General features: G+C 42.8%; 1 pseudogene; it reads left to right on the plus strand.

The window, feature by feature from the left end:
- The first annotated feature begins 4,504 nt into the window (after positions 1–4,504).
- Positions 4,505–5,015, plus strand: LOC103739606 (annotated as a pseudogene).
- Positions 5,016–6,335: the final 1,320 nt, after the last annotated feature.

Here is a 6,335-nt window from a genome sequence, read left to right on the forward strand (position 1 = left end):
TAATTTGAGCTCTTCTTTTCCAATTATTACTCCTTTAATTTCCTTCTCTTGTCTTTTGCTCTTGCAAGAGTTTCAAGTACTATGTTAAAGAGAAGTGGAGATAGTGGGCAGCCTTGTCTGGTTCCTCATTTCAATGGGAATGCTTCCAGTTTTTCTCCATTTAGAATGATGTTGGCTGTGGGTTTGTTGTATATAGCTTTAATAATGTTGAGTTATGTTCCCTCCAGTCCAATTCCCTCTAGGTCTTTGAACATAAATGCATGTTGAATTTTGTCAAAGGCCTTCTCTGCACCTATTGAGATGACCATGTGGTTTTTGTCTTTGAGCCCATTTATATGATTTGTGACGTTTATTGACTTACGTATATTGAACCATCCCTGCATCTCTGGGATAAAGCCGACTTGATCATGGTGGATAACCTTTTCGATGGTTGGAAGTATTTTGTTGAGAAGTTTTGCATCTGTGTTCATTATGGACATGGGTCTATGGTTTTCTCTTCTGGTTGTATCTTTACCTGGTTTGGGTATTAGAGTGATGCTGGCTTCATAGAAGGAATTTGGGAGTTCTCCCTCTGTTTCCATCATTTTGAATAATTTAAGTAGTGTTGGTTGGAGGTCTTCTTTAAATGTCTGGTAGAATTCTGCTGTAAATCCATCTGGGCCTGGGCTTTTTTTTTTTTAGTTGGGAGGCTTTGTATTACTGTCTCGATTTCCTTATATGATATGCGTCTTTTTAAATTGTTGACCTCTTTTTGGTTTAACTTTGGAGGTTCCCTTGATTTCAGATATCCATCCATTTCTTTTAGGCTTTCAGATTTAGTAGCGTATTGGTTTATAAAATATTCCCTTTTCAGGACTGGAGAAATAGCTCAGCAGTTAAGAACACTGGTTGTTCTTGCAGAAGACCCAGGTTTGAATCCCAGCACCCACACGGCAGCTAACAACTGTCTGTAACTCCAGTTCCAGGAGATCCAACAGCCTCTTCTGTCTTCCATGGGCATTGCACGACACAGGTGCACTTACCAACATGCAGGCTTAACACTCACACACATAAAAAAAATAAAAATAAAAATAAATACCAGCACTTGGGAGGCAGAGGCAGGCAGATCTTTGTGAGTTTGAGGCCAGCCTAGTCTACATAGTGAGTTCCAGGACAGCTGGGGCTACAGGGAGACCCTGTCTCAAAAAGACCAAAAAATTTTAATTAATTAATTAAGATAAAAAAATAAAAATAAAACATTCCCTTATAATGGTCTAGATCTTTTGGGTGTCTGTTGTGGTGTTTCCCCTTTCATCTCTGATTTTGTTGATTTGGATTTGCTCTTTCTTTCTTTTGGTTAACTGGGCTAAGGGTCTGTCTATCTTGTTGAGCTTTTCAAACAACCAGCTCTTAGATTCATTGATTCTTTGTATTGTTTTCTTTGTTTCTATTTCATTAATTTCTGCTCTGATTTTTGTTATTTCTTCTCTTCTGCTGGGTTTGGGTTTCATTTGTTCTTGCCTTTCCAGTGCCTTGAGTTGCAGTGTTAGGTCCTTTATTTGGGCTCTTTCAATTTTTTAATGTAGGCACTTAGAGCTATAAACTTCCCTCTTAGGACTGCTTTTAATGTGTCCCAGAGGTTGTGTTGTGTTGTATTGTCCTTTTCGCTGAATTCCAGGAATTCTTTTATTTCTTAATTTCTCCTTTGACCCACTCATTGTTTAGGAGTGTGTTGTTCAATCGCCATGAGTTCCTGTAGTGACTAGGGCTTCGTCCAGTGTTGATTTTGAGCCTTATTTCTTTGTGGTCCAATAGAAGGCATGGAATTATTTCAGTATTTTTGTATTTATTGAGGTTTGTTTTGTGGCCCAGTATGTGGTCAATTTTTGAAAAAGTTCCATGAGGTGCTGAGTAGAAAGTGTATTCTTTGGTGTTTGGGTGGAATAATCAAAAGATGTCTGTTAGGTCCATTTGATGTATGGTATCATTTAATTCAGACGTCTCTCTGCTTATTCTTTGTCCAGTTGACCTAATGGAGATAGTCGGGTATTGAAGTCCCCTACTATTACTGAGTTGGGGTCAATCTGTGTCTTAAGGTCCTATAGTGTTGTTTTTATGAACTTGGGTGCACCAGAATTTAGTGCATATATGTTAAGAATTGTAATATCTTCTTGGTTAACTGTTCCTTTGATCAGAATGAAGTGACCCTCCTTATCTCTTCTGAGTAGTTTTACTTTGAAGTCTATTTTGTCAGACATTACAATCACAACCCCTGCTTGTTTCTTAGTGCCATTTGCTTGGAATATTCTTTTCTATCTTTTCACCTTAAGGTAGTGCCTGTCCTTGAAGGTAAGGTGGGTTTCTTGCAGACAGCAAAGAGATGGATTTTGTTTCTTAATCCATTTGTTTAGCCTGTGTCTTTTCACTGGGGAATTCAGTCCATTGATATTTAAGGTTATTATTGAAGGGTGTGTGTTGGTTGCCATCATTTTGATTGCTGTTTGTGTTCTCTAATTTTGTATTTCCTAGATATTATCTTTGTTTATTTTCGTTCATTGCCCCTGGGGTATAGTTGTTTCTCTCTCTGCTCTCTGTATTGCTCCAAGTATTCTTTGAAGGGCTGGTTTTGTGGACCTGTATTCTTTTAGGCTATTCGTGTCATAGAAGATTTTTCTTTCCCCCTCAACTATAATAGATATTTTTGCTGGGTATATTTTCCTTTCCCCCTCAACTATAATAGACATTTTTGCTGGGTATATTATTCTGGGCTGACATCCATCATCATGTAGAACTGGAAATACCTTGGTCCAGGCTCTTCTGGCTTTCATAGTTTGCACTGATAGGTCAGCTGTAATTCTGATGGGCTTTCCTTTGTATGTGACGTGTTGTTTTTCTTTTGCTGCTTTCAGTATTCTCTCTTCTGTACATTTTTACTATGATATGTCGTGGGGAGTTTCTTTTCTGGTCCTGTCTGTTTGGTGTTCTATGTGCTTCTTGTGTTTATATGGGGATGTCTTTCCTTAATTTTGAGAAATTCTCTTCTACAATCCTATTTAAGATCTGGTCAACACCATTAACCTGAAATTCTTTTCCTTCCTCTATTCCTATGATACATAGATTTGGTCTTTTCATGGTGTCCCACATCTCTTGCATATTCCATTCCTGTGTTCTTTTTAATTTTCCATAATCTTTGCTTGAGTGGTCCAGTTCTTCAATTTTATCCTCCAGTGTTGATATTTTGTTTTCCATTTCATTCATTCTAGTGGTGAAGCTTTTCCCCATTGTTTGAAGTCGGCTTTTGAGTTTTGCACTTCCTTCTTCTTTTCTGCCTGAGTTTTCTTCAATGTTTATATCTCTTTTCTGAATCGTTCAGAAGTTTGTCCCTATCTTCTTTTAGCTCTTTAATTTGTTTGTTCATGTGTTCTTTAAATTCATTGAATTCCTTGATCATGTTTATGATTGTTCTTTTAAATTCAGTGTCCTGGGTTATCTCTAGGGGGTTCTCCCTGTAGAACTCTTCTACAGGATTGGTGGAGTTTGGTGGGGACATAGTGTTTTGGCTTTCCATTTTATTATTCTTTCGTTGTGGTTTTGGCGTGTGAATTTCTTTTGTTGTTTATGATTCTGATATGATAATTAAATTGAAGTATGCTTCTGTTTGTATTATCCGGGTGCCTACATCCTTTCTTTATTGGTTATGTAAAGCTGGTTAGTGTTCAGGTTCTCTCAGGTTTAATTTGGAGGGAACTGATGGCTTCAGATCAGCTATTCAGGAGTGCCACAGAAGCCCAGTTCAGGTTCCAGTCAGGTACACTCAGGCTTCCCTCACCACATGGAGGCAGGATCCAGGCGCTCTCAGGCAGTCCCCTGCGTTCTCAACCCTATGCCAGAGGGAGGCCAGAGGGAGGCCAGAGGGAGGCCAGAACTGGGCACTCGCTCTCTGGCAGTCTGCTGAGATCCAACCTGCTACACAGATGGAGGTCTGAACCCACCCTCTCAGGCTGTCTGCTAGGATCTCAGCCTTAGTCTACAAAACTCAGATCTGCCCTGGGGCCTTGGGAGGGGCTTCACAAAATCCCAGGTAGGGGGATGGGTATGGCCCAATTAGGGGAAGCTCACCACCACGTGGAGGTGGGATCTGGGGGCTCTCAGGCAGTCCCCTGGGTTCTCGGGCCCTCTGCTAGATGGAGGCCAGTGGGAGGCCAGAGCTCGGCACTCTCTGGCAATCTGCTGAGATCTGACAATTTCTTTATCTATAAAGTAGAATGTCAACAGTGTCTGTCTCATTGGGTTTAAGTACTGAAGATAATATATACAATGTACTTTGAGCTCTGCACATATCAGAAAAACTCAGTAAATGGAAGTTGTTGATGGAGCTATCACCATGGCAGCCAGCCCTAGCTTCTCTTCTGGTGAGGTTCCAGTGAGATTGGGACTTGGGACACTGCCTCCCTTGGTTGGTTCCCATTTCATAAGACTGTACTGGGGAGGAGCAGTCTTCCCCTTCTGTCCCTCCTATTGTCCCATGATTCCATGTGCTCCTTCCTGTACCCTGATAATCCTTACCCTTCTCTTTCTGGCTGTTTGCATTCTGTCATTTCCCATGTTCCTGATGAACTTTTTGACATTTTTCTGGAGCTGGCTGTGCAAACGATTGTTTCTCTGCTTCCTGAGGAGGTTCACGGCATGTACAACGAGCAGATGGGGAGCAGGAAGCGCGAGCTCTTCAGCAACCTGCAGGAGTTCGCCGGCCCCTCCGGAAAGCTCTGCCTGCTGGAGGTGGGCTGTGGCACCGGGGCCAACTTCCAGTTCTACCCGCCTGGGTGCAGGGTGATCTGTGTCAACCCCAACCCCAGCTTTGAGGGGTTCTTGTTCAAGAGCATCTCAGAGAACCGACACACCTGCGGTTCCAAGCACTTTGTGGTGGCTGCCGGGGAGAACATGCACCAGGTGGCTGATGGCTCTGTGGGCGTGGTGGTCTGCACCCTGGTGCTGTCTCAGTGGACAACCAGAAGATTCTGCACAAGGTATGCTGAATGTTAAGCTGAACAGAGCATCAGGACAGCTGTAGACTCAGACACAGCTCACATTGAGGGCTGCCTTAGTCCAGTCACTCATTAATCCTTTCATTCTTTATTTAACAGACATTTGGAGAATGCTGACCCGTGTAGCAGTACAGCACTTCTGGGCTGAGAAAGTCAGCCTCAGAGAGCACTTTCGTAGTGACATACAGCCCACAAAAGTGGCAGAGTCATGGGTCTGGGGAGATGGTTCAGCTGGTAAAGTGCTTGTGCAAGTATGAGGACCTTCGTTCAGATCCCAGCACCCACCTAACACTGGGTGCAATGGTGCACACCGGTAATCCCAGTGCTGAGGAGGCAAATATGGGAATCTCGGGATCTTGCTGGCCAGCCAGTCTAGCCAATTGGAGAGCCCTAGGTTCAGTGAGAGACCCCATCTCAAAAACTAAGGTGGAGAGAGATTGAGGAAGACACTCAGTGTTTACCTCTGGCCTCTACAAGCATGCACACACATGTGCATGGGCACACACATGAACACACACACACACAAAATGGCAGGAGCCACAGCTAAAACTCAGCCACTTCAACTTCTAGGCCAGGAATCGCCTCATCACACCATTCCTCTGGAAGCTTCCAACCTGGCAGGAAGTCCAGTTTTTTTCACAAGATGAGAACAACAAATCCCATACAGAACATCATCCTTCTCCAACAGATAAGAACTTGCAAGTATGAAGATAGCCATCTCCCCTTGTCACATGTTCTTTGGTTGTACTTTGGGGCCTCCCGGGGTTATCTACATATCATCCTCTAATCCTTCTCCCTAGTGACAGGTGTGATTCATTGTTTCTGAAGAGAAGGGCAACAGCAAGCTGGGAAAGAAAGAAGTGATGGTGGGAAGCATGGGGTCACCTCCTGTCATTAAATACACTGGTTGTGTGCCCAGAGATAGATAGATGGACAGATTTATTGACTTTTTTGTCAAAGTAATACATAAATATGATTTAGAGGAAGTTTATAAAGTGGGTTGAGGAGATGGCTCAGTCGGCAAAGTGCTCGAGGACCTGAGTTCAAGCCCCAGAGCCCATGTAAAAAAGCCAGGTGGGAAAAAAAAAAGCCAAGTGGGCATGCTGGCATGCTTGAAATCTCATGACTGGGAAGACAGGGACAGAAGGATCCCTGGGAGTCACTGGCCAGCCATCCTAACCTGCCTGGAAATTTCCAGGTCAATGAGACCCTGTCTCAAAAAAAAAAAAAGTGGATGGTACCAAAGCTTCTAATGAAAAGTAGCAAATAGTACAAATTTTCTACTTCTTAAAGACAACCACATTCAAGACT

This window comes from Nannospalax galili, unplaced genomic scaffold, assembly GCF_000622305.1.
Source record: "Nannospalax galili isolate Female #2095 unplaced genomic scaffold, S.galili_v1.0 scaffold979, whole genome shotgun sequence".
Classification (NCBI taxonomy): domain Eukaryota; kingdom Metazoa; phylum Chordata; class Mammalia; order Rodentia; family Spalacidae; genus Nannospalax; species Nannospalax galili.